The 18,853-nt window shown below is 40.7% G+C and overlaps 1 long non-coding RNA gene across 2 annotated transcripts in view; it reads right to left on the reverse strand.

Annotated features, from left to right (window-relative positions):
* The window catches only part of LOC148151912 (uncharacterized), a 78,492-nt gene extending 72,383 nt beyond the window's left edge, over nucleotides 1-6,109 (reverse strand). For both annotated transcript variants that reach the window (XR_015759103.1, XR_015759102.1), the window contains exons 1-3: nucleotides 6,073-6,109; nucleotides 1,722-1,948; nucleotides 365-469 (exon numbers count right to left, since the gene is read on the reverse strand). This is a non-coding gene — a long non-coding RNA (uncharacterized LOC148151912). The remainder of the gene's footprint in view (nucleotides 1-364; nucleotides 470-1,721; nucleotides 1,949-6,072) is intronic.
* Between the last annotated feature and the right edge of the window lie 12,744 nt (nucleotides 6,110-18,853).

The raw sequence follows: 18,853 nt of genomic DNA on the forward strand, positions 1-18,853 counted from the left end.
TATTTCCATATGTACATATTTTGAATTGTCCAAGTTGAAGAGTTTTTTTGTGTCTGTAGTATCAATCGTTGTGATGGTTTGAAATTGGGCATTTTTGCCTTTATGCTGATAAATGCAAGATGAAAAACTTCCACATCATGTCTCTCTTGTCTGCAATATTCAAGTTCTATATGACCAAATAGAATTCTGTCTGGGGTGTGCATACACTTGTTGCTCTAATGTCCAGTTTCGCATTCCATATATAAAAGGGGGAATCCTAGAACGCTGGAAAACTATTAAACTGATTTACTGACTTCAGTGTTTGCTAAGTTGATTCTTCAGACTTCAAAGCAGATATATTGAATTGAATTAGCTTTATACTCACATGAGTACGGTGAAAAGTTTCGAAGTTGCCACTTATGGCACCATCTTAGGTACTTTTTTGCATAGGTACAAATAATACACAGGTACAGATTCTTGAGTACAAATTCTTTGGAAAAAAAATAGAAAAATTGAATGTGTTTCAGTTAAAAGTGAATACAAAATAGTTTTTCTGCAGTCAAGAAAGAATGGAAGCTGTTATGACATTTTTATAAAAGTTTTCAGAAAGGGAAATGCACATGTTTTGCTTTCATTCACAATTTTTAGGTTTCCAACAGAGCACCACACATTGTTATTTCAGATACATTAGAAGAAATGGAAACACCTAAATGAAATGTGGATGGTAAATCTAATTGACCTTTCCTTTTCTTAAACAAAGGAAAAGTGAGGCATATTTTAATACCTTAATGGCTGAGATCAGCCTAGTTAGCACAAGCCAGATGCTGAACTTATCATATTTCTATTTGCATGACTCAGTTCCACATTAGAAAGTACATTTGCCAATAGGTTCCTGTTTGCTGGATTATCCGATAAACACTGTTAATGGAAATAACCAGTGTATGGAACAAGAATAACTGTGACTGGATGACTGGCCAAATATAGAATTTATCACTTCAAATACCGGCAGATAGAAACTTTTGTTTGAATTTCTCTTCAGTTACTGAATATACTCAGTTTTCAACTTCAATGAATTTATGTTTTCACATAAAAGTAAAAATGACAAATAATTGATAGAGTATTGTGAAAGGAACAGTTTTGTATAAACAACAGAAATGTTTTTCTCAGTCAATTAGTCAAGCAGTGTCAGTTATTGTAAGCGATTGTTCTTGTTAAACCTTTTCATACACATATTAGAAATAAAACCTTGCAGACCTTCAACAGGACCTTCAACAGCACATGGTAATGGTGAAACAGGTCACCAGGAAGTGAGCTTGAGAAGTTGAGTAAGCCCTCACTGAGGAAAAGAGTGCCTTTGACAGTGAGAGGCATGAAAGCAATAACCTACCATCAAGCAGCATAATACTTCAAACTCAAATTCCTTCCTACTGAGGCATGGCAGCAGAAGTGACACAAAGGAAGCAAATTCTGCACTGCCTCATGGGCCATTCTGCCCTGTGTGCAGGTCTACAGATTGAGAATCAGGATGGTAAATCACAAGAAGGCACAAAACCAGCAACTTGTGACCCTGACTAGATATCATCCTCAAATCAAGGGGCAGCCAATAAATTTTCACAATGACTTGGCAGAACGACTCAGTTCAAATGCAGAGACAGATGGACATGAAAATCTAGCCTGGCCACTGGACAAGAAAAGATTTTCTCAACTAGATATGAACTACAAATTTAATTCCATGTACGTACCGTTTTTCCTCATTTAGCCTTCATGACCATTCATATTTGTAAAGACCTTACACCATTGGAATAACAAATCTCTGCTTCATGACCAATAGTCCCTCAAAGCAACATGTCTGCCTGTGTGTGTAACCCTCCAAGGTTCTGTGCGCACCGATGAGCATCCGCTCGCCAGTTGTGGCATTGACGTCTGGCTCTGGAAAATACTGCTGCGCACTGGACTTGATGATCTGCAGCTGGAAGAAAATTAGAGGAAAATCAGTATGACCTTTGGGTCTTCTGTGTTTAAATCCCACAAGGCATCCTGACAACACTGTCAACATTTTTTCCTCAACCAATGACACCTCCCAAAAATGTAGCTAATTGATTATTTATCTTATTTTCTGTTATTGGGTCTGCAGGATATGGAAATTTGTTGCTGTGTTTCATGTCTTAACAACTCAAAGTACATTTCATAATGCAAAGTAAAGTGGGACACTCTACCTCTGTACTTGAGCCCATGGTTTGGAACACTGTAATATGAAAAGTCTCAACACTTTTCACATTTTGTCATTACTAACTTTTCTCTGGTGGGTTTGATCGTGAAATAGAGAAGACGCAAGAGGAAACAACATTACAAACTAAATGCACCGGATGTTCTGCCTAAACTGTACAGCTCCATGCATCTGGAAAAGATACAGAACAAAACCTCGTGGGAGTGACAAATATTGTAAATGTTCTGAGAATTATATAGAATAGCAAGTTTGCTCATTTTCAGACGCAAATCAGCACAGCAGATTTCAAAATGAACGAAAACAGAAGAAAACAGAACTGCACTCAAACAGTATTGTTCAGGCACACTTCATAAAGAGACATGACCCATATTAACAAGCATTGAAGCCTTTTCCATTTCAGATTTTTGTTGAATTCAGCTTTCACCACTCCTTATGATAGATTTGAAACCTTATACCAAGAATGTTAACCTGGGATTCTGGATTACTAGATCATTAACATTGCCAATACATCACTACCTTCCTGTAAATCAATAAAGTAATCAACTGATCAGCAACGTAAACTTTCAGGGCAGGTATTGGGACAGTGACATCTGGGATCAATGGAGCTGCCAATTCCTATCATAACAAAAAACATGGTGAAAGTAAGGTCTGCTGATGCTGGAGATCAGAGTCAAAAAGTGTGGTGCTGGAAACGCACAGCTGGTCAGACAGTATCTAAGGAACAGGAGAGTCAACGTTTCAAGCATAAGCATTTCATCAGGAAGATGAAACGCTTATGCTCAAAACATCGACTCTCCTGCTCCTTGCATGCTGCCAGCCCAGCTGTGCTTTTCTAGCACCATACATTTTGACACAGCAAAACATATGGTTGTCAAAGCCATTAAATCAAGGAGGAGGCATTTTGTCAGTCCACTGGTGACAGGAAAGCATCCTGCAATTAATAATTTACTCATGGCAAGATGATGGTTAGGCACAGACATGAGCCACTCAACATCAATCCCTAAGCCTAATGGAGTTTAGCAATGGCTGAAAGGTTAGCGCAGCTCAATAGCTATTTGAGTGGCACGATTCTCCTGTGCCATATGAAGGCCACCCAGGGACGCACTGCTGAAAGCAACACTTCCCCCCACCTTTCCCCCACCCCCCAACTCCTTTCCCTTTCCTGCAATCCCCACCAACCTGTTCACTCACTTGTATCCAGTCATGATCCCTGGTAAAGTCCCTGGAACATGACAAATTGCAGCCACCAGTGGCAATGGTTGGTTGACAGCTGTTGGAGTGGGCAAAATTTCAATCCTGGGGTTCTAAGTCTTGAGGCAGACCCAATTAAATACCTGGCATTTGGCGACTAAGATGCCAATCACACACATTAACTCTCAGACCTTGATAACCAAATAACAACTTTTGTGCTATTGGCTTTCTAATGTACAGAAGATGAGCTTGTCATCCAATTATGGATCGCTGGGGATGTTCTTGATGGTGAAGGACCACTTGGAAAGCCTCTAGTGATGACTCATCAGGATTCTATGGTGAGGTGGGAACTGTGGCTCATAGAGACAGAGAGCAATAGGGAGACGTTGTACCTCAAGCAGGAAGTGCCCTCTGAAAACTGGTAATAAAATTTAAATTAGAAAGAACAAAGACCAAAGCATATTACAGCGCAGGAACAGGGCCTTTGGCCGTCCAAGCCTGAGCTGATCCATATCCTCTATCTAAATCTGCCATCTATTTTCTAAGGATCTGTATCCCTCTGCTCCCTGCCCATTCATGTATCTGTCTAGATTCATCTTAAATGATGTTCCTGCCCCTACCACCTCTGCTGGCAATGCATTCCAGGCATCCATCACTCTGCGTAAAGAACTTTCCACGTATAACTCACCTAAACTTTTCCCCTCTCACTTGGAATTCATGACCCCTAGTATTTGAGTCTTCCACTCTGGGAAAAAGTTTTTTGCTATCCATCCTGTCTACACCTCTCATGATTTGTAGGCCTCAATCAGGTCCCCCCCCAAACCGCCTTCTTTCCAATGAAAATAATCCTAATCTACTCAACCTCTCCTCATAGCTAGCACCCTCCATACCAGGCAACATCTTGGTGAACCTCCTCTGCACCCTCTCCAAAGCATCCACATCCTTTTGTTAATGTGGCGACCAGAACTATACACAGTATTCCAAATGTGGCTGAACCAAAGTCTTATACAATTGTAACATGACCTGCCAACTCTTGTACTCCATAGCCTGTTCAATAAAGGAAAGCATGCTGAATGTACATCTCTATGACTCTATGACTCTATGAATGCCTTCTTGACCACTCTACTGACCTGCCGCCTTCAGGGAACAATGGACCTGAAAACTCAGATTTCTATGTACATCAATCTTCTCCAGGACTTTTCCATTTACTGTATAGTTCAGCCTGGAATTGCATCTTCCTAAATGCATCACCTCGCATTTGTCTGTATTGAACTCCATCTGCCATGTCTCTACCCAACTCTCCAATCTATCTATATTCTGCCGTATTCTCTGACAGTCCTTACTCCACCAATCTTAGGGTCATCTGCAAACTTGCTTATGAGGCAACCTACACCTTCCTCCAAATCATTTATGTGTATCACAAACAACACTGGTCTTAGCATGGATCCCTGTGGGACACCACTAGTCACAGGTGTCCATTTTGAAAAGCTCCCTTCCACTACTACTCTCTGTCTCCTGTTGCCCAACCAGTTCTCTAACCATCAATCTAGAACACCCTGGATCCATTCAACTTCACTTTCTTCATCAGCCTACCATGGGGAACCTTATCAAACACCTTACTAAAGTCCATGTATATGACATCTACATCCCTTCCCTCATCAATCAACTTTGTCACCTCTTCAAAGAATTCCATTAGGTTTGTAAGACTTGACCTTCCTTGCACAAAATCATGCCACCTATCACTGATAAGCCCATTTTCTTCCAAATGGGTATATATGCTATCCCTTATTATCTTCTCCAGTAGCCTCCCTACCACTGACGTCAGGCTCACAGGTCTGAAATTATCTGGATTATCCATGCTACCGTTCTTAAACAAGGGGACAATATTAGCAATTCTCCAGTCCTCTGGGACCAAAGAAAAACCACTGCTGCTCAGCCATGGTCATAAGATTTTAACTACATAACTGGATGGCCAGTGCTGCAGGTGTAGCCCAAATTGACAGCCATGGCAGGTGTGGCCCCAGTGGGGAGAAGCACAGCTAGCTCCTGTTGAGAATCTGCCTCATTTAACTGGTTGGACTTTGACTTTGCAGCATGGAGCCTGCCTAGCCACAGGAAAATTGCAGTTGGCCTTGGAGAGAAGCCGTAGGCCACTTAATTACCTCAATTGGCTACTCCTCTTCGCAAAAATGGCTCAGGGCGGATGCTGCCGCAAATCGTCATGAGGTCAATTAATTACATCTGAACCTGTTACATTCCAGGCCATTCTGAATTAGTTTCATATCAGGCACTCACCAAAACATCAAGAGGGAGAGTAGGCAAATTTTTTGATCATTTATCTTTAACTATGTTTTATTAGACTGCTAGCTAATGTAGAAAACTGCCTAATTGACACTGAAGACAGATTTAATCTTAATTAACTGGTATTAATTAACTTTGAGACATCAGTCCAAGTTTAAACTTGGTTTATTTATAATATAGAAAGGTAGCAATTAAATTTCTTGGTCAGCTTTATTCTCCTGAATGCAATTAAACAAGGCAAAGGTAGACTGTTAAAGTGTGGGGTTAAATCTACATGAACAAAATGCATTTCGCAAAGCCAATATCAGGTCCTCATGATTCTGCCAAACTGAGAGAGATCCAATCCAGTGCAGAAAGGAAGATACTGAACTTACAAGGCAGTTTTCTGAAGAAGCGCACACTCCGGTTTTCAGCCTGAGTATTCTTGGTGTACATTTCTAATAAGCAGAGTAGATTTCTGATTCCCAATGTGTAAAGGAAGTACGAAATTACATAAATTCTCACAGGAGAATCATGAGTCAGACAGTTTAAAGTTGCATTTCAGAGCAGGGTTCATGTTACAACAATTGCCAAGAGCATATTTGTTTAAAAAACTGGAACGTAAATTTGCCTTAGACAGGGAAAATCCAGATTATCTTGGCATTCAGAAAAGTGATTTTAACTCTTGGAACTGTTGTATTACATTTTAATTACATTTGCTAGAATTAAAAACAGTGGGAAATTACCTCTTCTCCAAAAATAAAGTTTAATTGCAGATAAGATCGCCAAAGGGAATAAAATTTTAACGTTCCTCAAAACCTTTGGCGTTGAAATGTTATCATAGGTACAAGCTACAGCCTTGCCAGCTGCAGGAAAAAGCAAGCCCAATTTGCTTTCATGTTACCTCTGCATGAACTGGGCTAAAATGGCTACTTTTTGTTTTTTGCCATGGAGTGTGATTTAAAATTACTTCCTGATGGATTACTTGCTGGTGACCTTCGGGCAAACTGCGATTAATTTTACCAAAGACATCTGGGGGCCCCGTCAGCGGCCGAAAATTATGACCTTGGCATTGTTGCCTGAAACCAGACACCGTGGAGCTAAGCTGCAAAATACCAGCATGGAAGCTTTTGTTTAGGATTCTAAGCAAGTTTTAAATTAGGCAAGACTGGAAAAAATGACTCATTTGAAGCTTTTTTTCCCCCTCCTTCTTCTTGAAAGATTAATCCAGCATGCGTTTAAGGAACAACATCTTGTCTTAATAACAACAGGGAAAAAAAAATCAATTAATTCAGTAATGAATTGCAAATGTGGTAGATGAGGTCTCGAATTTCATCTGAAATAAAATTTATTTTGTTGTGAAGGCAGTGTGATCCTGGAAATAATATTTTTAATTAGCTCCTACCTTACTGTGCTATACTGTAACACCACAATATTCTGTCAAAATCAAATTGTCTATCTTTCATCAGCAAACAACCAGGTTAAACCTACTAAACTCCTGCTGATACCACAGGTGTCAGTCTGTCCAGCCAGTCTGAAGCATTACATTTCGCTTCCAATCTGGATCACATCACACAACAAAATTTCAATCTAGAATAAAATATCTTATTCCTTCTTCTTTTGTCTGTCAGCAACCAGTGGCAAGAGTTGAATTTTAAAATTTGAATATGGACAACTCAAGCCAATTGGAATTATCCAGTTCTAATTTGGATATGCTGCTTCATTCTGCTTGTAAACTGGTTATTGTGTTTAGCACTCATTACCAGCAGCACATTACTCTCAGCTTTGCTTCATTTTCTTTTGGCATTGAAACTCGAGTCAGAATTCCAATGGTTTTATTACCAGAGCTCGTAATTCCATGCATGATCAGAAAAAAACCTGGCTCAGTCAAGGCTGGAGGACACAGACTTTCCTACAAGTCATTAGACTTGATTTCATATTACATGAGCCAGCACTTCGTTTTAAACCATATGGTTTGTTGATTCATATAAAATAATCGGTAGAAGTATTTTTGAATTCACAAAATGCTAATCACAATGAAATGCATAAATGAGTTTTGGGTACTTTCCTGTTGTATTAGTAGGACAGCCCGAGTGCACTGTGCTTTGTCAATCAATCAATAATCGTTCCTATTAAATTTGAACATCCACCTCTGTTGATTCTAACACTGAATACCACCATTTTACTTCTCAGTGGAACAGACCTAGAGATGCATATTTATAGCCAAGTACAAAGTTGGTAGTTTCATTCCTGGTAAAACAATTTTTCCAAAGCTGGATGATCCGACTAATATATTTCACAAAACAATAAACTGTTGCTATTTTACTTCCCTTTAAATAGTTACCTTCAGAGAGCACTAAGGAGCGTCTATTAAATGTTATAGATACTACATGGGTATTCCACAGTCAGAAAACCCAGCAGTGAAAGGGAGGTGGGAACCATTATAAAGTTAAGTGCCTTTTCCAGGAACTGGAATACTTTCCTGGGACCCTCAAGAAAACCTCAGCCTCCTCTAATGTGAATTGCAGTTTCTTCCTCACCAATCTCCCATTCCCTGTGAAACAGTGCCTTTTCCACACTATGGGACCAATAATGGCTGTTTCCATCCATCTTCTGAACAATTGTAGGGGATTCTCTGGCACTGACTTCCTGTCCCTGATTTTCCTACACAGCACCTTTGGCTGGCTGCCAGGTGAGAGATGGAAAAGATAAAATTTAATGATGTCTTGATGTTTTGTCATCAAATTCAAGTTTGGTGGACTGTTCCCTGCCTCCCCTTCCTCCCACGTTAGCCAGCTTGTTTTCTGTACAAGCTGTGAAATATTTTAAACTACACTTATCATGCCACAAAAATCTGTTGTTCAATCAACAGTAAGCAATATTTTCTTATTAATGTCTTTAGTGTAATTATTCATATAGAATTCCAGTAGCCTTCTTTGAAAATGACAGATAATTGAAATTGGCAAGCTACATGATTGAGACCAAAGTAAAGATGACAAAAAGACAAAATGCTACAGACGGAGAGACTTTTCTGTTTTATCTGAAGGTTATTTTGGGGAATTAGCATCACACTCAATTTCTGAAGTCAAACAGGAATCAAGCTGTCAAAACGTTGAGTGCAGAAATGCAGCATTTCAGCCATATTTTGCAAAGACTGCGCAGTTGCTGATAACAAATATGTACATGACAGTATGAGGAATGAATAATCTCTAGCCGAACAATACCATTGGACTATACAACAAAAATTTCCATTTATATTCCATTAATGTAGTAAAATGCTCCTCAGTGCTTAGGGGATGAAGAAAGGCTGCAAACATTCAAGTTTTTTTTGTAGCAAAGGCTGAGAGGGAACCTGATTAAGGTATATAAAATTATGAGAGACATGGATAGGACGGATAGGAGGTAGTTATTTCCCTCAGTTGAAGAGTCGGTAATGAAGGAGCATAATTTTAAGGTCAAGCGCAGGAGGTTTGGAAGGAATTTGAAAAAAAAACGTTTTCAACCAGAGAGTGGTGGGAATCTGGAATGCACGTCCTGGGAAGGCAGTAGACACGGGAAACCTTACAGCCTATAAAAGATATGCGGATGAGCACTTGAAGCGTCAAAACATCCAAGGTTGTGGGTCAAGTGCTAGAATGTGGGATTATTGCAGACAGGTCAATGTAGAATCAATGGGCCAAAAGGCCTCTTCCGAGCTGTATGACTCTATGAATCCCAATGCCTCAAAGGGTTGTAATCAGACAACAACTGCTATTAAGCCAAATAATGAGATATAACAATCAATAATTAAATGATTGGTCTAAGAGGTAGATTTTAATGAGTGTCTTAAAAGAGGATAGTTGGAGAAACTGAAAGGTTCAACCAGATAATTCCAGAGTCTAGCTTAGATATTCAAAAGCACAGACAGTGAAGATGGGGTGAAGGAAATGGGGATTTACACAAAGTGAAAGTTGGAAAATTAAAGAGTCCTTTCAGGGTTGTCTGCTTATTGGAGCTTTAGGGTAGGGACAAGTCCATGGGAAGATTTGAACACTAGAGTGGGCATTTTATAGTTTATACATTGATAAACTGGGAAACAATACCAGTTAGCACGCTGAGATTTTTGTCAATCGAACCTGTCATGGTTGAGGGCTTGGGCAGTCAAATTTCTGTGAGCTCAAGCTTGTCGAGGCTGGAATATCAAAGACTAGCCTGGAGATCATTGGAATGTTCTGATTATAAAATCAAATGGCTCAATGGTACCAGTTAAGGGCAGTCCTGCTAGATGTGTAACAGAAGAGAGACTTTAAAGAAAGCTAGTGTGGTCATTTGTGTCCAAGGTCAAGAAATGAGGAGTGGGAGATAGTCTATCACTGCTCCAGTTGCATAAAATTTCATTTGTTATTTTGAGAAGTGTTATTTCAGTGCTACAGCAGGGTGAAAAACTGAATTATGATGTTCAAACATAGAGTGATATTGACTGGACAGATGGTAGATTAGCAGAAATTGGGGTGGAGATATTACATTGGAAAGTGGAACCATCTCTATTGCGTATCAGTTACATTTTGTCACAGGCAGTTATCATTTTACTTCCAAGTGTATATTAATTGTGTGATAAGGATTTGTATGATGCATTCTCAGGACCAATATTTAAAAGATCAATTCAGTGATGGAATTTGGAAGAATTGGTTTTGGAACCAAGATAAGACAAAGCATGACAATGGATTCAAAGCTCTCAAAAGCTGTGCACTGTTTCAGTGATGCACCACTTGATGGGGAAGTGTAAAAAGCTGGAGGGAGATACTTGCTCACAGCAATGTGAAGAAGAAACCTGATAACATCATAAAGAAGATCTGACTGGAAGAGATCCAGATATCAACAGCTGAAGCATCCGCCATACTCCAAACTTCAGTGCAGGAAGCAGTTTAGTGACCAAACAAGGTCAAGAAGGAAAGTACTGTTGCATATTCACCTACATCCTGCTCAGTGTATTACCCTATCTCCTCACTCTACTTGCTAAGCCTAAACCATTGCATCACTTCTCACATCCATCCTTCTCTATGTATTTTTTCAAATCCCAAACTATCCATCCACAACTACCACTCACATTCACTCTTATGAATTTCATGCCTTTCCCTGATAGTCACCCTTACTAAATGTACTGCATTTGTAAGCTGAACGCATGTCATTACAATAACATAAATGTTTATTGTTTTCTTATTGCAGGAGAAAAGATACAGAGCTCTTAATATACAGAGACCCAATTTACTGATTGCCCCATATTAATAGGCAATTCAATCCTCCTAAAAGTTTTACATTTAGCCTGGTGTACTCAAGATTAATGTAGGTGCTGATGGCCAACTTCCTAGTGCACTTGCAGTACATACACTCAGACCAAAAACTCCTTTAGATTAAAGTTCCCTCTGAAATACACATAAAATGAGTGTCGATTTGAGAAGCAGCTCAACAAATTTCTTTCCAATCTGTAGCTGCAAATGTTCTATATAATTTGTGCATCTTTGCTGTTCTGAGGGATTGCATCATAATATTAGAATTTTTGAAACTTATCATTCAAAGTTACGTATCTAACGGTATCCAAGACAAATTATTTGTTATGGAGGAAAACATGCTTTCTCCTGGTTTTGGGTCAAAAAGAATGTCAGCCCTCAAAACAGCTTACCACTGGGGCCTGGCTTGAGGAAAAGTTTTTTTTTAAATTTCTACCAGCTGTGAACTTTTACAGTTAAACAGAATTTAGCCCTTTTGTTTTGGGCTTAAAACAATGGCTTAATAGGGAGGAAATAGTTTTTAAAATAAAAGACAACCAGATGAAATTGCTTCTTTTTAAAAACCATTTATTAATATCCATGGTGTAAGCTGAAGGTTTCAACCGTAATCAGTCTGGAGGAGTATAGGGGCAGTAGGAGTACACTGAAGAAGGAAATTAGGAGGGTAAAAAGGGGACATGAGACAGCTTTGGGAAATGAGGCTCAGAACAAACCAAAGTGATTCTACAAATACATTAAAACAAAAGAGTAACTAGGGAGAGAATAGGGACCCTAAAAGATCAAGAAGGCCATCTATGTGTAGAACCACAGGAAATGGGTGAGATACTAAATGAGTATTTCACATTAGTATTTATTGTGGTCAAGGACATGGTGGTTAGAGAACTAGAGGAATTAAATATTTTGAAAAGTGATATTTTGAAAAGTGCTCGCATTACAGCAGAGGAGGTGTCAGATGTCTTAAACTCAAAATGATAGATAAATTCCTGGGACATGATCAGTTGTATCCCAGAGCTTTGTGGCAAGCTAGGGAAGAGATTGTTGGGTCTCTAACAGAAATATTTGTATCATTGCTAGCCACAGGTGAGGTGCTAGAAGACTGGAGGTTGGCTAACGTGATGCCACGATTTAAGAAAGGTGGTAAGAAAAAGTCAGAGAACTATAGTATGATGAGCTTGACATCAGTGGTGGGTAAGTTGTTGGAGGGATTCTGAGGGACATGATTTACTTGCATTTGGAAAGGCAAGGACTAATTAGGAATAGTCAACATGGCTTTTGTATGGGATATCACGTCTCACTAACTTGATTGAGTTTTTTAAAGAAATGACAATGAAGATTGATGAAGGTGGAGAAGCCATGCAAGGTATTTGACAGTTTAGCAAGATTAGATTACATGGAATCCAGGGGGAGCTAGCCAACTGGATAAAAAATTGTCTTGAAGACAGATTAGATTACTTACAGTGTGGAAACAGGCCCTTCGGCCCAACAAGTCCACACTGACCCGCCGAAGCGCAACCCACCCATTCCCCTACATTTACCCCTTTTCCTATCACTACGGGCAATTTAACATGGCCAATTCACCTGGCCTGCACATCTTTGGACTGTGGGAGGAAACCGGAGCACCCAGAGGAAACTCATGCAGACATGGGGAGAATGTGCAAACTCCACACAGTCAGTCGCCTGAGTCAGGAATTGAACCCGGGTCTCTGGCACTGTGAGGCAGCAGTGCTAACCACTGTGCCGCCCACCACAGGAGACAGAGGTTGGTGTTGGGAAAGTTGTTTTTGGACTAGAGGCCTATGACCAGTGGTATGCCACAAGGATAGGTGCTGGGTCCACTGTTTTACATAATTTATATAAATAATTTGCGTGTGAATATAGGAGGTATGATTAGCAAGTTTGCAGATGACACCAAAATTGGTGATGGAATGGACAGTGAAGTAAGATATCTCAGAGTGCAATGGAACCTTGATCAGATGGGCCAATGGAGCGAAGAATGGCGAATTGGATTTAATTTAAATAAATGTGAGGCTTTGTATTTGGTAAGACAAAACAAGGTAGAACTTCAAAGCTAATGGTAGGGCAAAGAGACCTAGGGGTGTAGGAGCATAGTTCCTTGGAAGTGGAATCACAGGTAGACAGGGTGGTGAAGGAGGCATTAGGCATGCTTACCTTCATTTGTCACTGCATTCAGTATAAGAGTGGGATGTCACCTTGCTGCTGTACAGGATGTTGGTGATGTCACTTTGAGAATACGGACTCAGTTCTGGTCTCCCTGCGATAGAAAAGATGTTGTAAAACTTGAAAGGGTTCAGTAAAGATTTATAAGCATGTTGTTGGGATTGGAGGGTATGAGTTATAGGGAGAGGCTGAATTGGCTGGGGCTGATTTCCCTGGAGCATCGGAGACTGAGGAGTCACTTTATACAGATGACTAAAATCATGAGGGGCATGGATAGGGTGAATAGTCAAAGTCATATTTGCCAGGGTAGAGGAGTCCAAAACTAGAGGGCATAGGTTTAAAGTTAGAGGAGAAAGATTTAAAAGGGACTTGAGGGGCAAAGTTTTCACACAGACAGTGGAACATGCATGGAGTGAACTGTCAGAAGAAGTGGTGGAGGTGGGTATAATTATGACATTTAAAAGGCACCTTGATGGGTATATGAATAGAAAGGGTTTAGACGGATATGGGCCAAATGTTGTCAAATGGGACTAGCTCAGTTCAGGATATCTGTTTGGCATGGATGAGTTAGACCGAAGGGTCTGTTTCCATGCTATATAACTCTATGACTCTATGACTAGTTGCCTTGGACCCTGCCTACCTGCTGTAAATGAGCAGGCAGTCAGTTAAAATTTTTTGACCTACCCACTATTAGCAAAACTTACAGGGCCATCTTGAAAGGTACTGAATAGGCTCAGATACTGTTACTGACGTCCATCTGTTATTGTAATCAATAGCTTGAGAGTAATCATATTGCTTTCCTTTGAGGCAAAGTTAGTAGGCAGAAGAATTGAGACCAGAGACTTCAATTTGTTACTCTCCTTGGAAAATGTTCCAGCAGAGAAAAAAAGCCAGATGCGATTAGAAAAGTTTCAGCCTTCCTGTCCCAGGCTTCCACCCTCCCATCTTGTAAGAATTCCATTGTACACTTTCCCCAAGTGATGCAGACATTCATTCAGTCTTTGTTGGCTAATCACCCGTCTCTCAACACACGGCGCGCACATCCAGCCAATTGTTTCTTCCAACCAGTCTTCAGATAGACAGCTGCCAAAAGAAATTCAGATGAGGTTTATGATCTTAAATGCTAAGGTTCTGCCCCAAAATTAAATTGGAGTTAAGGTTTACAAAAACTAAGACAAGCACTGAATTGAAATGGACTAGCTATCAGTTATCTCCCACACTCTAATCCCTACAGCTACAGATGTTGAACAACTGGGCAGAAATTTTCTGCTGTAAAATGCAAAGGCCACAAAATTTCAAAGGATCTGATAACAAGCACAGAAATCACAAAATGGGATTCAGATGCACACTGCATACACACTTGATTCTGCCGGCTAATTTCATTGATTGTAGTGTGCAGCCAGTGATTAGCATAAAGTTGAGCATACGGGGGAATAAAGACACACATCTGGAAGCCATCCTTTCAGCGAAGACTTATAGGAAGATGTATAGAGGCATAGAGTCATTGAGATGTACAGCATGGAAACAGACCCTTTGGTCCAACTCGTCCATGCTGACCAGATATCCCAAACTAATCTAGTCTCATTTGCCAGCACTTGGCCCATATCCCTCTAAACCCTTCCTATTCATATACCCATCCAGATGCATTTGAAATGCTGTAATTGTACCAACCTTCACTACTTCCTCTGGTAGCTCATTCCATACACGCACTACCCTCGGTATGAAAAAGTTGCCCTTTAGGTCTTTTTTATATTTTTCCCCTCTCACCCTAAACCTATGCCCTCTAGTTCTGGACTCCCCCACCCCAAGGAAAAGACCTTATCTATTTATCCTATCCATGCCCTCATGATTTTGTAAACCTCTATAAGGTCACCCCTCAGCCTCAGACACTCCAAGGAAAACAGCCCAAGCCTGTTCAGCCTCTCCCTATAGGTCAAATCCTCCAACCCTGGAAACATCCTTGTAAATCTTTTCTGTATGCTTTCAAGTTTCACAATCTCCTTCCGATAGGTGGGAGACCAGCAATATTCCAAAAGTGGCCTAACCAATGTCCTGTACAGCCGCAACATGACCTCCCAACTCCTGCACTCAATACTCTGGCCGATAAAGTAAAGCATATCAAACCCCTTCTTCACTATCCTATCTACCTGTGACTCCACTTTCAAGGAGCTATGAACCTGCACTCCAAGGTCTCTTTGTTCAGCAACACTCCCTGGGACCTTACCATTAAGTGTATAAGTCCTGCTAAGATTTACTTTCCCAAAATGCAGCACGTCACATTTATCTAAATTAAACTCCATCTGCCATTCCTCAGCCCATTGGCCTATCCAATCAAGATCCAGTTGTAATCTGAGGTAACCCTCTTCGCTGTCCACTACACCTCCAATTTTGATGTTATCTACTAACTATACCTTCTATGTTCATATGCAAATCATTTATATAAATGATGGAAAGTAGTGAATCCAGCACCGAGCCTTGTGGCACTCAAATGGTCACAGGCCTTCTGTCTGAAAAACACCCCTCCACCACCACTCTTTGTCTTTTACCTTCGAAACAATTCTATATTAAAATGGTTAGTTCTCCCTGTATTCCATGAGATCTAACCTTGTTAACCAGCCTGCCATGGGGAACCTTGTCGAACGCCTTACAGAGGTCCGTATAGATCACGTCTGTCGCTCTGCCTCATCAATCTTCTTTGTTACTTATTAAAAAAATCAAGCAAGTTCGTGAGACATGATTTCCCACGCACAAAGCCATGTTGACTATCCCTAATCAGTCCTTGCCTTTTCAATACATGTATATCCTGTCCCTCAGGATTCTCTCCAACACCACCAACGTCAGGCTCACTGGTCTATAGTTCCTGGCATGTCGTTATCACCGTTCTTAAACAGTGGCATCACATTAGCCAACCTCCAGTCTCCTGGCACCTCACCTGTGACTATTGATGATACAAGTATCTCAGCAAGGGGCCCAGCAATCACTTCCCTAACTCGGCTATGCCTGTTCAGGACACCTGGGGATTTATTCACCTTTATGCGTTTCAAGACATGCAGCACTTCCTCCTCTGTAATATGGACATTTTTCGAGATGTCACCATCTATTTTCCCACATTCCATATCTTCCATGTCCTTCTCCAAAGTAAACACTGTTGCAAAATACTCGTTTAGTATCTCCCCCATCTCTTGCAGCTCCACATTATGGTTCAACACTGTGCAGCAACCCAAGAAGTTCCAGGAGAAGATTTGCCCTGACCTGCGAGACCCATCTTCATAGAAGAGAGCCAGCTTGATATTAAAGAGGAAGGAGATTCCAATGGCCCAGCCACATGGACCATTGTGGGTAATATCATTTTCCAGATGGATAGAGCTAAATAAAGAGCAAATGTTGTAGGAATTTTGGAAATATTTCATGGTATTTTTAGTAAGGAATATTTCATTCATAAAATTGAGTTAAACAGGAAACTGAGTTTTATGTCTCTTTATTTTGAAGTCGTTCATTTAAAGTCCACTACCCTGTGTATTTCATAATAGCACAGATCAGACAAAAGCAGATGAAAATGAACACCATGGGTTTACATGAGTTTGACTTTTGTATGCAATATGACATTATATACTTTATACTTTATAAATTTGGCTTGTAATGTGTATTGGTTTTGTTTTTAAATTTATGATCAATACAGTGCTAAAATAAACCTGACGAATGGGAATGTTGGAGTTTGGGAAATTGTGGTTGAGCTTTTGACATGAATTTGTTCTTAATGTACAGCTTGGGCAGAAAGGAATCCCTTTCTTTCCTGTTTTCTCCATCACCTTTTCCTCCTCCCCCTCACATACCTATCACATAGTTGGTAGGAAGGATTGGCCCCTTGTGATAGTGAAATTGTGTAATGCATAGCATAAATCTTGAGAATCAGTCCACCAGTAATGCAGTGTTCCTCCTCCAAAGCTCTGCTTCAGCAACTGAATTTATTCTGACGATATATTATTGCATTCATGCTGCACATGTATGTGGATTGCAAACTAAAGTCATGAGCCATGAAACCACCTTTTGATTTGTCATGGTGGTTTTGTGATCCTGCTGCTCAGCTTCTGATTTAATAAATATTGGTAGGGTATGTTCCCTCACAATAACCAAGAGCAAATGGGGACTGCAGATGCTGGTGATCAGAGTCGTAAGTGTGGTTAATGAAAAGCATAGCAAGTCAGGCAGCATCCGAGGAGCAGGAGAATTGACATTTCAGGCATAACTTTTCATCAAGAATGAGACTTGAGGGCTGGGGGGGGCTGAGAGAGAAATGGGAGGGGGTGGGGTTGGGGGAGAAAGTAGTTGAGAAAGCGATAGATGAAAGTGAGGGAGAAGGTGATAGGTCGGAGAGGAGGGTGGAGTGGATAGATGAGAAAGGTGATGGACAGGTCAGGAGGGCAGTACTGAGTTGGAGGCTTGGACTGGGTTAATGTGGGGGGAGGGGAACTGAGGAAACGGTTGAAATCCACATTGATCTCGTGTGGTTGAACGGAATATGAGGCACTCTTCCTCCGGGCGTTGGGTGGTAAGGGTTTGGCGATGGATGAGGCCCAAGACCTGCATGTCCTTAACGGAGTGGAGTGTAGTTGAAGTGTTCAGCTGAAGTGATCTCTACATCGGGGAGACAGGACAACTACTTGCAGATCGTTTCAGAGAACATCTCTGGACACCTGTACCAAACAACCCCACTGCCTCTTGGCTGAACACTTCAACTCCCCTTCCCACTCTGTCAAGGTCATGCAAGACATATATTCCCTTTAAATAGCATTGTTGGAGGTGTATTCTTCCTGCTGAATTGAAGTGCGGCTGGGTAAGGCTTATAGGTGCATAAGCTGGGGCACTGAGGTCAGCAATGGCAATGCAATTGGTATGACATGCTGACTGACCTCTGTATTGTGCTTACAAAAAATTGGAAATCAAAACTTGTCAAATCTGTATTGTGTCTAGCAGTTAAGCAATCATTAAATGCATGCAGTTTAAAATTGCTCCATATTTGTCAGAGGGCAGCTCACCTTTGTTACACATCCTATTCTACTTTGCTGAAATACTTTCATTGTCCAATTACTCAATTTGGTCCAGTTGATCACACATCTGAAATAATTTTCCACCATTATTGAATATGACAGTATTTTTTTCGGAGCAATAGGGCTGAACATGACATGTCACCACTGGGTATGTTTGTGAAAATGGGACATGCCTACCATTGTGTTGCCTACCCCCGACCTAGCCATCCCTGAACTTAACCTCTTATTATGAAGGTTGATGTCAACAATCAACTAAAGTATATTACTGCTGTAATATTGTTGGCATGGGCAGTCAGGCTACCGTGGGTAACCCATATTTTAAAGTTTATTAAATGACAACAAGGAAGAAACTAGACTTGCAAGGTGCTCTTTGCTTCTTGGAGGCAACCCCCATCATTAGATTATACCCACCTTTCTTCCTGTTCACACAGATTTTAAAAATTATTCCTCCACATCCCTTGCCAAGTCTTTCCCTCCCACAAGTGTGGCAAAGCTCTCCCTGAAGAAGGGCTTATGCCCGAACGTCGATTCTCCTGTTCCCTGGATGCTGCCTGACCTGCTGCGCTGTTCCAGCAACACATTTTCAGCTCTCCCTGCCCAATGCCTCAACTTACCTGGGTCCAATGTTCCATCTGTCTTACTTTATGGGCTTGCCTGCAGTCCTGTTAGCACCCATTACGGGT

Source organism: Chiloscyllium plagiosum, unplaced genomic scaffold (genome assembly GCF_037043375.1).
Source record: "Chiloscyllium plagiosum isolate Xiang-an unplaced genomic scaffold, Cpla_swu_hap1 HiC_scaffold_2, whole genome shotgun sequence".
NCBI lineage: Eukaryota > Metazoa > Chordata > Chondrichthyes > Orectolobiformes > Hemiscylliidae > Chiloscyllium > Chiloscyllium plagiosum.